At 38.0% G+C, this 18053-nt stretch overlaps 1 long non-coding RNA gene across 2 annotated transcripts in view; it reads right to left on the bottom strand.

Moving 5' to 3' along the window:
- Positions 1–47: 47 nt before the first annotated feature.
- The window catches only part of LOC128247645 (uncharacterized), a 26130-nt gene continuing 8124 nt past the window's right edge, over positions 48–18053 (bottom strand). For both annotated transcript variants that reach the window (XR_008264019.1, XR_008264020.1), the window contains exons 2-4: positions 7140–7208; positions 6587–6725; positions 48–4593 (exon numbers count right to left, since the gene is read on the bottom strand). This is a non-coding gene — a long non-coding RNA (uncharacterized LOC128247645). The remainder of the gene's footprint in view (positions 4594–6586; positions 6726–7139; positions 7209–18053) is intronic.

Raw genomic sequence — 18053 nt, 5'->3', positions numbered from 1 at the left:
AAAAAAAAAAAAAAAAAAAAAAAATACAAAATGTAAAACAATAATAATAATTTTTTAAAAAAATAGTACATCAGCAGCAGCAGCAACAGAAGAACCACTGGAGGAACAAGCCCCAGGGTGGAGAGGAAAATAAAGCATCATTGAAGCAGTTGGCCGAGAGTAACTAAAGAGTAACCAAGTATTGAGTACTCCACAGCAACTGTTGTAATGAACTTGCTCATTTATGTCTTTGTTGGGTTACTATTTTTTTTTTTCTTTTCCTTCTTACTGTTGTTGTTGAGGTGAGAGGCTGAAACCAGACTGGATGACCATCATCGTTACCGTCATCATCATGTTCAGATGAAGGTTAATGAGAGAATGAAAGTGGGGAGAGGACCTCAGGTGGTCAATGCGAAAGCACCTGGGAGGGGAAAGGCGGGGCTTGAGTAATCTATGTGGTAGAAAGGCCCTCCTTCAATATAACGCTGAAGATGGACAGTGCCCTTAACACTAGACTCTTTCACCATCTCCACCACTGCCCACCACTTATTTGATTTTGTTGTTGTTGTTGTTGTGGTTCTAGCAGTTGGTTGGCTGAGGTAAATTTCAAGAGAACACCTCCCAGCTTCCAGCTGTTCTCTTCATTTTTTTTTTAATTATCAGAAACCAGTATTATTGAATATTATTGATTATTATTGTGAGAAGCAGGCAGAACCATTGGCGTATCGGGCAAAATGCTTAGCAACACTTCTTGTGACTCGTCGTGAGTTCAAATTCTGCCGAGGCTGACTCTGCCGTTCATCCTTTCAACATTGGTAAAATGAGAACCAGTCATGTACTGGGGGTCAATGTAATCGACTGCCCCACTTCCCCCCAACATTTCAAGCCTTGTGCCTGTAGTAGAAAGGATCATTATTATTATTAAGCAGGCAGCATCATTGTGTCCGATGAATGCTTAGCAGCATTTCTTTCAGTCCATGATGTTCTGAGTTCAAATGCTAGTGAGGTCAGTTTTGCCTTTTGTCCTTTAGAGATCAGTGTAATCAACTAACCCCCACCCACCCCAAAATTGCTGGCCTTGGGCCTCAATCAGGAGGTGTTATTGTTAAGGAAGTGAGCTGGCAGAAGAATCTATAAAGAGCAACATCAGAAAAAGTTTCTCATGGTATTTGTTCCGCTTGTTTACATTGTGAGTTCAAATCCCACAGAGGTCAACTTTGCCTTTCATCTTTTTGGTGGGGTCAATAAAAATGAAGTGCCAGTTAAGTATTTGATCATCGACTGACCCCACCGATCCCTTTGAAATTGCTGACTTTGTTCCTGGAAGGGAGACAAATACGATGGGGGTCAGAGCAGAGAGTTGAGATCAACCCCTCGTTAAGCGAAACATTCTAATTGATTTCAGTTCCAAATTATAATCATTTTGCTTTCACCACCATTGCCACTTTGGTAGAAGCATGAACATCACACATCCTCATACTTGTCTCTGCTATTTAATCTGAGGTTTTGTGTCTGTAACAAGTTGTTTATGGAACTCCCAAGTCAGCTCCGAATGAGCTCTGGGCACAAGGGCTGTCAGTTGAAAAACTCCATACAGGCCTGCAGATTCTAAGGAGCTGCCAATGCCAGAGATGAAGACAATTCTGCAGATTCCAGCAACCAGTGGTTTTATTGTATGGGATGCAGTGTGATACTCTTTCCACTCTCATATACTGTCCAGTCTGTTTCTGTAACACCTGTATATTCTGGAGGTGGTCACTGAAAAGGAGGGCAAGGTGGACTTAGCCTGAATCCAACAGTTGCTGCTGTACTTCTCCACTTGTCGGTAGCAGTGTGAATCCCATCGTAATCTTTGTGGGACTCTGTATAAAAGGTTATTAGTGTGTGTGTGTGTGGTCACGTACTACTGCAACAATTGTTTTGTATCCTTGGTTAAGTCACTCCACTCTACTTAACTGCAACTGTCAAGAAGAGAACCAAAAAAAAACTGTTGTAAAAAGTTATTTTTCTTTCAAAAAGCTTTCTATGTATTCACAATATCTTGCTGTTGTTGTTGTTTTCTTTTATATTCCATTATTTAACTTCATAACTTCATATTTATTTTATACAATATATTCCAGGGGTTTATTTGTTTGACAGGTCATTTCATCTGAAAATAGTTGAAACTGAACCAGTTACATTGGGTTAGAGTCATGTTAGTCATTCAAAACACACAGGTACCATTGTTCATTATTATTTTGAAGTAGTATCAATCTTTGGTGTCCATCTACCTGCTTACTGGTATTTATCTTGTGCTGGAACAAGTTGTGTAACTTGGTCACTGACATTCTTAACCATTTGACCATGTATCCTATAACCTGATCATTGATATTCTGGTCAGCAAGAACATCTGCCACTTGATCACCAAGGCCCAGTTATATGTCTATGGCTTAATTGCTGATACCTTAATCTGCTGGACCGAATTATACATCTGCCATTTAGTTCTTTAATACTCTGTTCCGAAAGACCAAGCTGTCCATCCGTGACAGCCACACTGAGAATCTATTCTGCTGGACCTCATCACCAATTCTCCATTCCACTGGACCTGGTCATCAACACTCTGCTCCACTGAACTAAGTCATAGATGTACAACATAAGCCTTGATAACCTAATCATATAAAAATAACTCATTGATTCAAAGTCAATACAAGTGCCTGTGCCTTCTGAGGACTCCCATGACTCTATCACATTTACGCTTTTTTTTTTTTGCTTTTTTTGGCTTTTTTTTTTTGCCTTTTTCTTATTTAAACTGTACTATGTGGTGAATGGAGTACAACTGTGGAGGTGTACAATTATCAAAGAGATAGGGGTCAGCCTAACTCTTGGAGAAGGGATCACTTTTAAAATTTTTTTTTTCTATTTTTTCTTCTGTTGATGTTTTTAATGTGTATTTTCTTCAGTTTTCATTCTTCACTCTCCAAGTGTATGTGTGTGTGTGTGTGTATTAGTCCAATACTGACCACCTCTTATGTGTGTGTGTGTGTGTGTGTGGTGAGAGTCCTCCAGCAGGGACTCACAGCTGTGATTGCCAGAGTTTCTGATTCTCTGACAGCGATTCTCCCCACCCACTAAAAAGTATTTGTGATATTGACACCAGGTTGCCTAAATTTCTGTGACCTTTGACCTTGCCACCAAACATTCAGTGCCATCATTAATAGCAACTTATCGTTCCAATCTATCCATGACATTAACATTTTTAGGGGCTCCTGAACAAAGCAAAAAATTAAATACATTATTATCAATGTGGCAAGTTGGCAGAATTGTTGGCTGGAACCCTTCACATTCTGAGTTCAAGCACAGCCAAAGTCAACTTGACCAGTCATCCTCTTGGGGCTGATAAAATAAAGCACCAGTCAAGTACCAGGGTCGATGTAATCAACTAACATCCACCCCCACCCACACCAAAATTGCTGGCCTTGTGCCAAAATTTGAAACCTTTATCAAAGCGCCAATCTGGCTGAATCAATAGTGCCCTCCCGCCACCCCAGGCAAAATGCTTAAATAGCATTTCTTTAAATTCTGAGGTCAACCTTGACCTTCATCCTTTCAAGGGTCAATAAAATAAAGTCCCAGACAAGTACTGAGATTAATCCCCCTCCCCCAGATTTTTGGCCTTGAACCATTTGACCATTGAACAAAATGCCTTGCAGTATTTGTTCCATTCTTCAGGTTCTGCATTCCAACTCTACCAATGTCAACTTTGATTTCTACCCTTAGGGGTCAATTAATTAGAGTACCATTCAAGTACAAACATCGATTCAACTACCCCCTCCCCATTTCTAACCCTAACTCCCTGAATTAGAAACTAATGGCAGTGGGTTGACCAAATTGTTAGAACCAAATGCCTTCTGGCATTTGGTTTGGACCCTTTATAATCTGAGTTCAAATCCCATCAAAGTTCACTTTGCCTTTTACCTTTCCAGGGTTGATAAAATGAAGTAGCAATCAAGTATAAGGGTCAATGTAATTGTACCTTGCCCCCAAATTTATGGCCTTAAGTCTTTGTACAAAAATTGCTATTAGGAAGGTGATTGGCAATATGGTATTGGTCAATTGTGGCTGTCTACCTTTATTTCATTTCCCAGGTAGAGTCGTATCAATCTGCTATTATTCCTAAAGGGATTTCACCCTCCAAAAACATTACAATTTCATTATTTTTAATAATCTCTATCTTCGTGTAAGCTCTCAGTAAATCCATAGAATGCATCGAGCTTTATTCCTAATCTTTTTTTTTTTTTTTTCCTTCAAGGGCATAGAGGACGAAGGGCAGTGTCCATGACCCCTTTTTGGCCTGAAGGCCTGCAATAGAGTGTGCCTTGCTAAAGGCAAACAAGGGGTCAGCTCCTTTCAAACCATGCCACAAACATTCCACTTAAATTGGTAAAATACTGGAGGAAGGAGGAGCAGATTGGTAGAAATCAGTAGAGCATCAGACAGAACGTATTTGTGGTACTCACTTAAGGCTCTTTATGTTCCGAGTTCAAATCCTGTTGCTGGGTTTGATAAAGTACTAGCCAAGTATGTGGGTCAGTTTAACCGACCGAGCCTTCCTCCAAAATATCTGGTCGTGTGCCCCTGTAAGGGAAAACAAAGAACAGTTTAGTGGAGAAAGAAAAGAACAAGACTACATTGTGTTTCTTGTTGTTCTGAATGTTGACACAAAACAGTATTAGATCTAATCCCTTGAGACAAATGCATCACTTGCCATTTTCAGATTCTCAGCATTGTCTCTCTCTCTCTCTCTCTTCCTCCAATATATTTTATCATCATCACTGGGTTTGAACTGCTAGTTTTGATGTTTTTATTTTTTATCAGCCACATCACTCCTGACTTTAGGATGATTTTAGTGAGTGTGGGGTGTGTATGAGAAGATATTGCACCTGAAGGTGGCAGGTTGTTACACCAGTTTGAGTGTGGGGAATAATGACCCCAAAAAGATGAGATCAGGAGGTTGTAGATTCTTTACTAAGAAACGAAGTCATCGTACTTGTAAATAAAGATGGAATTAAGCATGGTGTGGTGTCAATGCCTTTCTCAGCTTCATTAGAAATATCATTGGAAGCAAACCTGTTCTGAAGGAACTGAGAGCATTCCACAGAGTTAGCTTGCTGGTAATCTGCTTCCCTTCCACAACTTGAATGTCATAATTTTTTTTTTTTTTTCCTTCAGCAATAAAATTGAGTTTCTTTGTTCGTGTCAGGAAATCTATAATTATTACATTAGTATTGGGTTTTTATTTTGACAAGGAGGGCTGAGTGACCTTTGTCGAGGAGAACTATGTAAGTGAAAAGACTTGGAGTGATCAATGCTCCACTAACTTATTACTAACCTATGGTGCCTGTCAATATTCATATTAAACCAGTGACTCATGTACCCCAACTCAAGACTCCTTGGGTTCATGCCCTGCTCTAAGCAAGACACTAAATAACTGCTACCATCTTATGTTTTGTAATAAACAATCGTCTCCCTCTAAAAATTGCTGGCCTTGTACTGAAATAAGAAACGAGAAATGATGACAATTATTGTGGTTGTTACTAGGGTGAGGGTTTGGCAGAATCCTTTACACATCAGAAAAAAATGCCTTTGCTCTCTTTCATTTGACACTTTAAATTCTTAGAATCAATTTTGCCTTTTATCTCTCTGAGGTCAATAAAATAGACTATGCTCATCCCTTCAAAATACTGTTGGCCTTGTGTCTAACCCCAAATTAAAAACCATTGTAATTCTAGTAATTTTTATAGATTATTTTTTTTCATAACTGAGTACAATACCCAGTGATCTGAGTTCAAATCCTAGCATGACTGTCTTTCTCATACTTCTAGGCTTAACATCTCATTATCATTATAATAATAAAAATACCTTACAATGTCAAGGTACTTCCCTCTTCAACCCGAGTTCAAATCCTACCAATGACATTTTCAACTGTCATTTCCCTAATCTCTTGTAATACCACTTGATTAAAATAAGTATTTTTTTTTTTTTTCACTTCAAAAGATGCATAACCTTGTGCAAAGATTATGAAGGATTATAACAAAAACCATGTGGGGCAGATCAATTTCAACTTAGCTTTCTAATATCTATTTCTGAGATTGATCATTTAGGTAGTTTTCTTTTTAACTTTAATTCTAGCATTTAAACCAGCCGTATATTCAACCCATTCTACTTGTTTTATGTCCCGACTGTCCAGATCTGACCTTTCACACCTCTACAATGTCATTGAAATGTTTAAATAACAAGATGGTGCATGGTTAATTCCAAACAATGGTGAATAAATAAGCCTTGCATTTGGGAGAGTAATCTGAATGCCAAAGGGTTAATGGTTTGGTCTGGAAGAAGAATCTATACCAATGGCTTTTAACAGACCCTTCAAGACTGACAAGACCAGTGCTCTTCGTGTTCCTCTTCAACAGTTCCAAGTTGACAGTTGGACGATATAAAGATACAAATTAAACAAACATTTAGTGAACAACAACAAGTCTGTCTTTAGTAGAATCAGTTGAGCAACAAACAAAATGCTTTGTGGTGCTTAGTTATATTCTGACTTGAAATTCCATAAAAGTTAACCTACCCTTTCATCATTCTGGGGTCACTAAGGACCCATCAAAATTCCAGGCACAAAACTGATCTTTTTCCGCAACCTTTGTTTCCAAAGTCTTTTCTGGATGACTGAATTTTCTGAACCGGAGTTGATCACCTTCATCAACACTCTAAATTAAACAAAATTAGACAATTATTAAATAATTAAATAAAATACAATTAGTGTAAATCAATGCAGATTAAGAGAGGTTCGGGACTGTCCGTGTTGCATCTGTATTAACATCAATTTTGTTGAAGCCGTTTCCTCTCCCAAAAGTTTATGGCCTTCTACTCCTGTTAGAAACCTCAATTGATGGTTATGAGGTTTCATTACTGAACTATAATGTATATAATCATAAGCGCCAAACTTACTAAGGGTCTTGACCCAGCACATAACTCTTACTTTCTTCGGTTTTACCTGGTTGCTGCTGAAGGTAGTTCCATTTTCAACAATAAATAGTTGATGTCATTTGAGAAGTAATTTACATCTCATTCAGACAAGCATAAAGGAAACTAAACTAGAATAATAATGTCTGTAGACGTACCGGTTGATCAGCAGGAAATTGCAGAAGCTTCCTCTGTAATTTACGACATCAGACTCCACCAGACATCCCCTGCAATGGAAAGAATAGCAGTTCTCCTCAAACTACAACCCTGGATATGGTTTCAAAGTAAAGCTGACATTGTTACCCAGCTGGTTTCTTTGGTCCATTTTTCACAGATAAGCAGCTGGTGTTAAGAAAATTCTCCAATTTATCCCAAGAATATTCAATACAGATATTTACAAACTGTTATGGCTGACATTAATCTATCGACCCATCGCAGCCACCCTCAATAAAAACCAGCCCGAGACCACCCCTGCTTCTATAGCACAAAAGCGGTTTTAAATTCATACCTTCCATCGTAATTTTATGTCAGGACATTTAGTTAAATTATAAATACCAAGTTAACAATGAACTCCTTATTTAACACAGAGAGATCGGGGCTTCTACAGAGTTTCTGTCTCCCAACTTCACTCAGAAGGCTTTGACTGGTCCAGAGCTACAGCAGAAGACATTTTCCCCCGGGGTGCAAACTGAGCCATACATTCATGTATGGCCATGTGGTTAAGAAGTTTGTTTGACAACCACATGGCTTCAGCCTTTGTCCCTCTGGGTGGCACCTTGGGGGCCAAGTATCTTCTACTGTTGCCTCCAGCTGACCACAATCACTTGTGAATGAAACTGGTAGAAGGAAACTATGTGGAAGTTGTCATGTTTGTGTATTTGTATCTGATCACATAGTGGTTCAACAAGTAGAGAATGATAAGTACCAGAGGTGATATAATCCAGTCAAAACCCTTTAAAGCAGCTTCCCAGCAGACAGCAGTCCATAATTTTACTGATAGTATATGGATCTTTGCTGTTATATCTCCAATGTACAAAGAATAGAATTAGTGTAACATCATAATGCTTTAGGATTAACACAAAAAAATAAGCATTATCAAAATAGCAAAGACATGAGGGGCGGGGGGGAGAAACGGTTAATAAAATTTATAATAGACAAGTTTGTGTACAATTTCAGAAACCAGTCTTCTTTACTGTGTAGACTTAATGTCATAGCCCCAAATAATCCCTAATTTATATGGTTAGTTTTTTGAGCACTTTGCTGAATAATATGTCACTTAACTAATCACAACATACTCAATGGAGCATATATGTGCCTTGTTCCAGAGTGTATGTATGTATGTGTGTACATGTAAATATATTAATGTCTTTTCTGTTGAGTTATAATAAAAACAATTTGACATTAAACTGAAGAATTGCTCAATACTTTTTAATGTCAGCCATAACAGTTATAATTTTACAAGAAGTGGAGTAACAGTGACTTTGAAGTTTTGGCTTACTAGCTTTCATCAGACTTGTATGTTTGTATAAGTATAAAAATCATTTTTAGAGGCACTTTGTGTGTTAAGGTGGGGGTAGGTGGTTCAACAGGATCGGATGTGTTGCAGAAGCACATCCTGCTCTGTCTCGGCTTCATTTAGATGCTGGAGTGAGACTTCGTCTTCAACACACTGGATCCTGTCAAATTTCCCAACCCATCTCATCATCACAAATGATATATATATATATATATATAGTAAAGCAAGACATACATAATATGTAGGTACATGGCTTAATGTTAGGATACTTAGCTTGATGATCATGAGTTCGATTCCTAGTGTCACATTGTGTCCTTGAGCAAGACTCTCTATTTCACGTTGCTCCAGTCCACTCAGCTGGCAAAAATGAGTTGTACCTAAGGCAGGAAGCTGGCAGAAACATTAGCATGCCAGGCGAAATGCTTAGTATTTCATCTGTCTTTACGTTCAGAGTTCAAATTCCGCCAAGGTCAACATTGCCTTTCATCCTTTCAGGGTAGATAAATTAAGTACCAGTTACGTACTGGGGTCGATCTAATTGACTGGCCTCCTCCTCCCCAAAAATTTCAGGACTTGTGCCTAGAGTAGAAAAAAAAAATGAGTTGTACCAGTAATTCAAAGGGGCCAGCCTTGTCACATTCTGTGTCATGCTGAATCTCCCCCAGGAATATGTTAAGGGTATATATATGTCTGTGGAGTGCTCAGCCACTTGCATGTTAATTTCACAAGCAGACTGTTCCATTGATCAGATCTAATTGAGACACATAACTGACAAGAGCGTTAGTCAGTAAGACACACACACACACACACACACACACACACAATGCTATCTTTGTGCCTTGCAACAGGAAATAATGACAAGAACTTTTTTTTTTCTGAGTAATGATATATGACCTCTTGACTGGGGGCGGGGGAGGGGGCAGAACGTAAAGTTGATTTCATCACCCTCTGTCTACTATAGGGACTTACTTTACCAATGCCCAAATAAGGGAAAGCAATGTTAACTCACCGTTTTAACTATTGGGAGACCAAATTGAATTGAAATTCCTCAGGCACTGCCAAGTGTCTCCTGCCCAAGCATTGATAATAATAATAATAACAATAATGTTTTTAATATAGGCACTGGACTAGTAGTAAAGGTTGTTTGTCAACATAATGTGGCAGTCCTGGTTTAGGACAAATGATGCTGTAATTTAGCCCCAGGAAATATAAGGCCAGCTGGAGATGATGTCGCCTGGGGCTAAATTACAACAACATTCATCCTGAACCAAGATTGCCATGTTATGCTGGCAAACAATCTTTACTCCAAAGTACAGTTGCTGAATATCTCTCATTGTGAGATTTAGAAATAGTAATTTTCTAACAAGACTAGTAATTGTGAGAGATGGGGGCCAGTCAATAACCGTGACCCTCAGTATGTCACTGGTACTTTAGTTTATCAATCCCAGAAAGGATAAAAGGTTTATTTGGATTTAAAACATAAAGAAATGGAAGAAATACTGCAAGGCATTTTATTTTGATGCTCCAACAATTCTGCCAATCCACCCCCAAATAATAATAATAATAATGATGATGATGAATAATATAAACTGTGACAACAACAATAAAGTTCTGTCATTTGATATTTCCCATTATTATTTTGTTAATATTTGTTTATATAACACAATATGCATATTCATGTATGTGTGTGTGTGTGTATTTACACACACATACATATGTATTCACACACACGTGTGCGTAATTCTGTTGGGGTCTGTTTTCTGTGGTATAATGGGTGGCGGGGAGCTTTCTGGTGAGAAAGTATTAAGACTGGCATAATAATGTGGCTCGGTGTTTTGGTGGATGAGAGAGAAATCTCTCCCAGGATAGGCCACTAGTCTATCACAGGTGACACTCGACACTCCCTCTGAAAGTATGTGAATTAAATGTTCTGCCCCAGAAACTAAAAGACAAAAAAAAAACAGCTGCTGTGAATATGAACCCCTGGTCCATGCTATAGTTGTCAAATATTCTATCAACATAACCATTTCATCTCTGCTTTTACCTAGCACGAAGAGGACGAAAAGAAAGTGTGCACATGTGTGAGAGAGAGAGAAAGAATGACAGACAAAGAAAAAGCGAGAGAGTGCTTTCATGATACTTGTGATTCTGTGAGGTTCATTCTGACTGCCAACAAGACATTTTTGGTAACTATAGCCACTCCCTCCACTCAACAGATGTTGCCAGAAATGAAAATAAACAAAGAAAAGTTCCAATATCCTGTCTAACCATTGTGTGACAATCCATCTTTCAATGTAATTAAAAATGTTGCTTCAATTCCAATTAAAACAATCTCACAGACAACTCCTTTCTTTTCCTTTTTTTTTTCTACTTTGTATGTTCTGAATTTGTTGTTGTTGTAATTGCCCACGTCTCTCTCTCTCTCTCTCTCCTTCTTCCTGGTCAATCCTCACCCAGCAGACTAGGATCAAAGTTAAAAGTCAGTGGTTGCTTAACACAATTAATTAAAGTAGTCAGCCAACAATTTTTAATTAATCTTAATTAAAAATAAACTCTATTAATGACACAGTTTGAACTTTAGCTGTCCATAGCCAATCCCAGGCATGTTTCAGTCTAAGGTATTCTAGCCATGACCATCAAGTCTTTTATTCTAGACATAGTGTATCTAGGACTACATCATCTGATGATCACATGCATTATTTCTTGCAGATGAAGAAGTTCCATTTTTATCCTTTATTTAAAGATGAAATTAAGACACAGCAGATGTGGCTGTGCAGTTAAAAAGCTGGTTTCCAATTCAGTCCCAATGCAAAGCACCTTGGGCAAGTGTCTTCTACTATAGTTTTGGGCTGAGCAAAGCCTTGTCAGTGAATTTGGTAAATGGAAACTAAAGGACGCCTGCCATGTGTGTATGTACCTTTGTCTAGACATCACATGGTGTTTGTAAACAAATATCACCATCATACAAGTGAGGTTGTTCGTTTCCAGTCTTCCATGAAAACATGTCTGGTCATGGAGAAGTGTCACCTTGCTTGGAAAAAGGAGAGGGTTGATGACAGGAAGGACATCTGGTGGCAGAAAATCTGTCTCAACAAATTCCATCTGATCCATGAAAGAATAAACATAACAATGCTGATGATGGAGTTCTGACATCATCACACAACATGATTACCAAACAGGTGAGAATGTTAATCTATGTCTTAGACATAAACCTCTCTTTACTGTACAATAACGGTATTAAGCATAGTGTAAGGCCTTCATCAGTTAATGCTGACCCCACAGCTGTGCATATACAAGTAGTTGGGAAGCAAGCTTCTTTACCTCACAGCCACAGATCAACCAGGTCACACACACAGATACAGAAATGTTGGGGGGGGGGGTAATATTTTTGTTGCTGAAAGAAAAAACTGACAGAGCTGAATAGCTCCAACCCCAATATATAACTGGTATATTTTGTATCACAGCTTTATTCTTGTAAAAGCAAGTCAGTGTTTACTGGAATACTTTCAAAATAAAATGAAATTATATTCAACATTAAAAGCACCAATAGAGAAACAAAATAGTTTAAAAAAAAAAAAAAAAACCACAGTCCCACCCAGGTGAGCAATCAATACCTGGTCCCAATAGGTAGGACTGTTTCTCTTCTTAAAATGGTGATATTATAGTATCTAGTATCATTTTAACATGAAGATCTTATCTGCTGACTCACTCATAAATTAAGAAGAATTTTCAGCTTTCATTTTCTATTTTCCACATTGAAATAAGTGTGTTAAACAGAAGGAAGCCTTATGTGGTCACTCAAAATGCTAGAAATAGCAGTGAAATCTCATTCAAAGCATAGCCTGTCATTTTAAGGAGAAATAAAAAGCATATTGGATAATATGGTCCTTAGGTTTCCTATAAATAGGAAGACATACTCTGAGCATCAAGATCCCTATATGGAACTGCTATGTCTACCTTGTGTTAATGTATGGAAGTGGAGCATGGTCTATAACTTCAGGAATGAGAGTTCTTGGAGAGCTGTGAAATGTGGTTCTGAAGGAGAATATTGAGGATAGAATGGTCAGACAACGTCATCATCATCATTTAACATCCATTGTCCATGCTGGCATGGGTTGGACAGTTTGACTGGGCTGGCATACTGAATAATTCACCTTTGGAAACATCCTTAAACAACCCTTATTCAGGTCCCTTTTGAGCAGTATGGGCCACTCAACCTGAGGAAAATTCTAACTGGGCCCCACCTGCAAGGTCATTCGCTGTTTATGATGATATGAGATCACCATGTGATGCATGTGCCTGGTATACCTTTATCAGACGGGTAGTCATGATGGGTATACTGGACTTTATATATTTTACCCCAGTGTCACTTTGATGGCATGCACTGCTCTTTCACTCAATAATAATAATAACAATAATAATAATGATATAGACATCCACAAAAGAACACATAAATCAAGGGCTACATTGTTGTATGATGCAGTATATGGTAGGCAAACAATGTCTAATATTCCATGAAAATTCTTCACCACTGTAGATAAACATTTTCCTGAGTCAAATACTATAAAATCTTTAAAAGACACAATATCAGAATGGCTTTTTCTACCAGCAAAAACTTTGCACAAATTACAGTGACACATAATACTAAGAGAATATCTGAATTCCAGAACACAAGAGTCAATGGTAAAGTAGTTGGTAGGATTAATAGTAATAATAATAATACTGTTAATGATAGCAACCATGGACTTAGAGCCTGAAAGGTAAATAGTCAATCAGAAAGGAACCCACAGACCACACTTCCAGGCAATGAGAGAGAAAGGAGAGAGGCAGTGGAAGGGAGATAACTGTTACAAGTCTTAAAGCAGCTGGCCATAACAACATGGACGGCCGAAATGATAGCTGAAATATAAATAATAGGAGATCCACAACCAGAGAAGGTATTATGATTCTAGTCCCACTAAGAGAAGGGGTTAGTAAAGTCTTTGCAATTGTGGAAAAATAAAATTTGCTCTTTAAATGCTGAATGTCATCATTATCATCATCATCATCACCATTTAACATCTGTTGTCCACGCTGGTATGGGTTGGACAGTTTTGACCAGAGCTGGCACACTGGAAGACTGCACCAGACCCCAGTCTGATTTGGCATGGTTTTCTACGGCTGGATGCCCTTCCTAACGCCAACCACTCTGAGAGTGTAATGGGTGCCTGTATGTGCCATCGGCACGGGTGCCGTTTGCATGACACTGGGGTGCATTTACGTGCCACCAGCACAGGTGCCAATTTGCATGACATTGGTATCTGCCATTACTGCAAGTTTGCTTGGCTTGATGGGTCTTTTTCTAAAGCATTCTCAGTCATTGCCTCCGTGAGGCCCAATACTCGAAAGGAACTCAGCTAATGTATGAGCCAAAATTTAGTATACAGATGTAGGGTTAATGTCAGAAGGAAATTTGTCTATACAGGTGCACGCTCAACAAACTGCAAGGTGAGACTACAAATTTCATTTAAGAATAGAGAGAAGATGGGGAAAAATAAATATAAGGGAATCTTAGGTAATCAGAAGAAAAAGATGCAATTTGTGCATAGCAAAAATATTCTACATTTTCACGGTTAAACACCATTTGCTTAACAGTAGACAAGGACCAACTTTAAGATGTTTGCACCAACAGTGATGGACTTTCAAATTCTTCCATGGAAGAGATAAGTTAATAACCTTCATGTAAATAGGAGGTGCCTGTGTTTACAAGGTAAATGTCAGAGGATAATATCTGGTTTGACTTTCAAGTAGCAATCAGTGATCTTAAATTAAATTATCTCAAAATTCCTGCAATGCATATAGGATGTGGAATCTGCATATAATCTGAAAATCGATTTATACAGAGAAATTTTTGACCTCATAAATAAGTTTATTTATACTTCTTATATTTAATATAATTTGATTTAAAAGCCAACAGTTGTACACAATATCAGAAGATCGCAAACTGGACACTCAACTAGGGTCAAACAAATACACATTCACCTACTTAAAGTTCGAGGACTTTCATTTAAAACTTAAGCCTAAGGTCAGGATGATCTCAACCATATAGCAGTTTTCATCATCATCATCATCATCATCGTTTAACGTCTGCTTTCCATACTGGCATGGGTTGGACGATTTGACTGAGGACTGGTGCAACCGGATGGCTACACCAGGCTCCAATCTAATTTGGCAGAGTTTTTACAGCTGGATGCCCTTCCTAATGCCAACCACTCAGAGAGTGTAGTGGGTGCTTTTACGTGTCACCCGCCATATCAAATTTCCAAATCTACCCTCCACCCATAGTCTTTTCACTCAAAACTAGCAAAATGATATTAGCCAAGCCTACACACGCACATGAGGGGACGGACCTTGAATAAAGTTACATAAAATACTAACCAGTCAAAAGTAGGTGGATGCAAATGCCATTGCTAGTTTTCTACACAGCAGAAACAGGCGTCAGACAAATTTAAACCAAATATACTCTAAAATTGACTGCAAAAATAAAGAAATATGCAGATGCATGAATCTCTGTATTCATTGGAATTGGAATAGTTACATATATATATATATATACATACATACATACATACATACATACATACATACATATATACATATATATATATATATATATATATATATATATATATATATATATATATATATATATATATATATATAGCTGTCATGCTTGATTGCTAAATCCACAAATTTACTTATTCTTTCTCTGTCTATTCTCTTATTCCTTTCTGTTGAAGAGAATAGGCTCGAAACACAAAAGACTTTCCCAAATATTAAACTAATACACCTGCTGGTGTGCAAAAGAGACGACTGTGCTGGTATTGTCTTGTGTGTGTTGCATATGGATGAGGACAGTTGTGTGAAGAGGTGTCTCACCCTAACAGTGGAGGGAACCTGTGGAAGAGGTAGACCCAGGAAGACATGGGATGAGATGGTGAAGCATGACCTTTCAACTTTGGGCTTTACAGAGGCAATGACAAGTGACTGAGACCTTTGGAGATATGCTGTGCTTGAGAAGACCCAGCAAGCCAAGTGAGACCGTAACCGTGGCCTGTGCCAGTGCAGCATAACCGGCCCATTTAAAAGTACCCTTCAATCATCAGGAAATATGCATTTTTTCCCCTGATTTTATGGAGTAGAAACAACAAAATGCTTAGATTTCCCATCATCTCAGAAAAATAAAACTCAGTAAAATGTTTTGCCATTTTTATTTACATTTAACTCAAGAATTTATAAAATATTTAACTACATTCAAAACAAACTTATCTATTCTACTTGAAGATCAAAAAATGAAAATATTTCTAGAAAATCAATAAATCTACAAAAACAAAAAGCAATTTCAGCCATTGAAAACTGATTTTACAAAGGCAAAAGTTTCCAAACAATATTCAAATTCCACGGTTGCTAAATGTGGCAGACTAAACTGTGTGCTATGAATCTATATTCAATCAAAGGGCTATTCTTTCTTTGTGACTCAGCAAAGTGAAAACACTTCAATTTGGCTGTTTCCGTGAAAGCATGGGTCTGTGGTTTGTCAAATGTCAGTTGACGAAATGGGAGGAGAAGCTTGAGGAGTGTGAGGATATGCATTGTCATGGAGCAAAATTGGGCAACCTCTATTTACTAGTCTGGGTTGCTGCTTTTTTAAATTCTCATGCATCCAATCAATTTCCTGACAATACGATGTTGCGGTTACCGTTTTTTTTGTTGCAATAACTCCCTTCGCAGACTACCATACAGTGACCATTAACTTTTTAGGTTGCAATGGTGGGTTTCGGTAGTGTTTAGGTGACTCTGCGGCATCTAATCACTGAGCTTTTCTCCTGCTGTTGTCAAAGAATATCCATTTGTCATCACAAATAATGATTTGATGCAAAAATGGTCTTTTTTCCAGTCGAAAAAGCAATAAGGAGCACACTTTGAGGCGTCTGTTTTTTTAATCTTGTTCAGTTGATGTGGAACAAACCTATCCGTTTTCTTGACTTTTCCAATTTCTTTACAGGTGTCCAAAAACAGTTGTGTGAGATGTTTGGAGTTGTGATGAAAGTTTACAAACCTTTGTTCTCAGATTTTGTTCAACCAAAGCATTTAATCCATCATGCCAAATAACTGATTTTGGCCTACCCCTTGGTTTATTTTCAAGGCTATCATCTCCTGAACGAGAGCTTTGGAACCATCTCTAAACAGTTCTGATATCAAGAAAATCATCACCAAAGGCCCGCTTGATATTCCATAGAGCTTCTGTGGCAGAGTGACCCAGTTTGTTTTCATGCGAGAAAATCACTCAACATAGTTTGGCTGTTGTCATTTTCATAAGGTCTGTGGTTAGGAATTTTGTGTACTAATATTGTTAGGAAAGGAAAAGGAAATTCAAGGTATACATAATTGAGTATTCAAATGACTGAAATAACAATTAATCAAAAATGCAACATTTCATGTGAAACAACCTAATATTTGTCCAGTATCAAAATCCAACTAACCACACCTTACCTTTCAATTTGACACCTTTATTTTCTGTGCACCCACAACACTCACACTGCTCTATCTCATTCCCATTACTGTACCTGCTGCTAATTTCCCTCCGTCAGTCTATTCGTTAAAAACCTTAACCTGTCACTTAAGTTCCTGGTGTAACACTCCTTACCTACATTTTTTAAAAAGCAAAACCTTTTGCTTAAATTCCAAACTGAATCCTCTGTCTTTCTCTTCATTCTCCATTCACCTGCAGCAATTTCACCTTTTCATATCTTAATTGTTTGACCTTGATGTAAGGTCAAACAATTTGAAAACTTAAGATCACAATTGTTTTAATGCTTTAGATTAAAACATTAAAACCAAGTACTGTGTAACCAAGTACTGTGTAACCAAGTACTGTGTAACCAAGTACTGTGTAACCAAGTACTGTGCATTTGTGTTTAGTTTTGGGGCATGAGGTGCAGGAGTGGTCGTGTAGTAAGAAGCTTGCTTCCCAACCACATGGTTCCAGGTTCAGTCTCACTGCGTGATATTTTGGGCAAGTGTCTTCTACTATATCCATGGGCCGACCAAAGCCTTGTGAGAGGATTTGGTAAATGGAAACTGAAAGAAGCCTGTCATATATATATAAATATATAAAAAGTATGGGGGGTTTAGTTCACAGGTAATCTAAACAATTAGGTACGCTAGGTTAAGTGCTGTAACGGATGGCTGAGGCTCCAAGGTTACAGCCAAGATGATAGTTAAAGAGTCACTGCAGATTTCCAATGTAGCAGAAATATAATTGTTAAACATGTCCTGTTTAACAATCATATATATATATATGTGTGTGTGCATGTATATGCATACATGTGTGTGTGTGTGTGTGTGTGTGTGTGTGTGTGTGTGTGTGTGTATGTGTGTGCGTGTATTTATGTATTTGTGTGCCTGTGTTTGTCCCCACCCACCATCGCTTAACAACCGATGTTGGTGCTTACATACCCATAACTTAGAGGTTCAGCAATTCCTGCACTTCATATATATATATATATATATATAT

The sequence above is a fragment of the Octopus bimaculoides genome, chromosome 4 (assembly GCF_001194135.2).
Source record: "Octopus bimaculoides isolate UCB-OBI-ISO-001 chromosome 4, ASM119413v2, whole genome shotgun sequence".
Lineage (NCBI taxonomy): Eukaryota > Metazoa > Mollusca > Cephalopoda > Octopoda > Octopodidae > Octopus > Octopus bimaculoides.
This window is presented reverse-complemented; position numbering and strand designations above follow the sequence as displayed.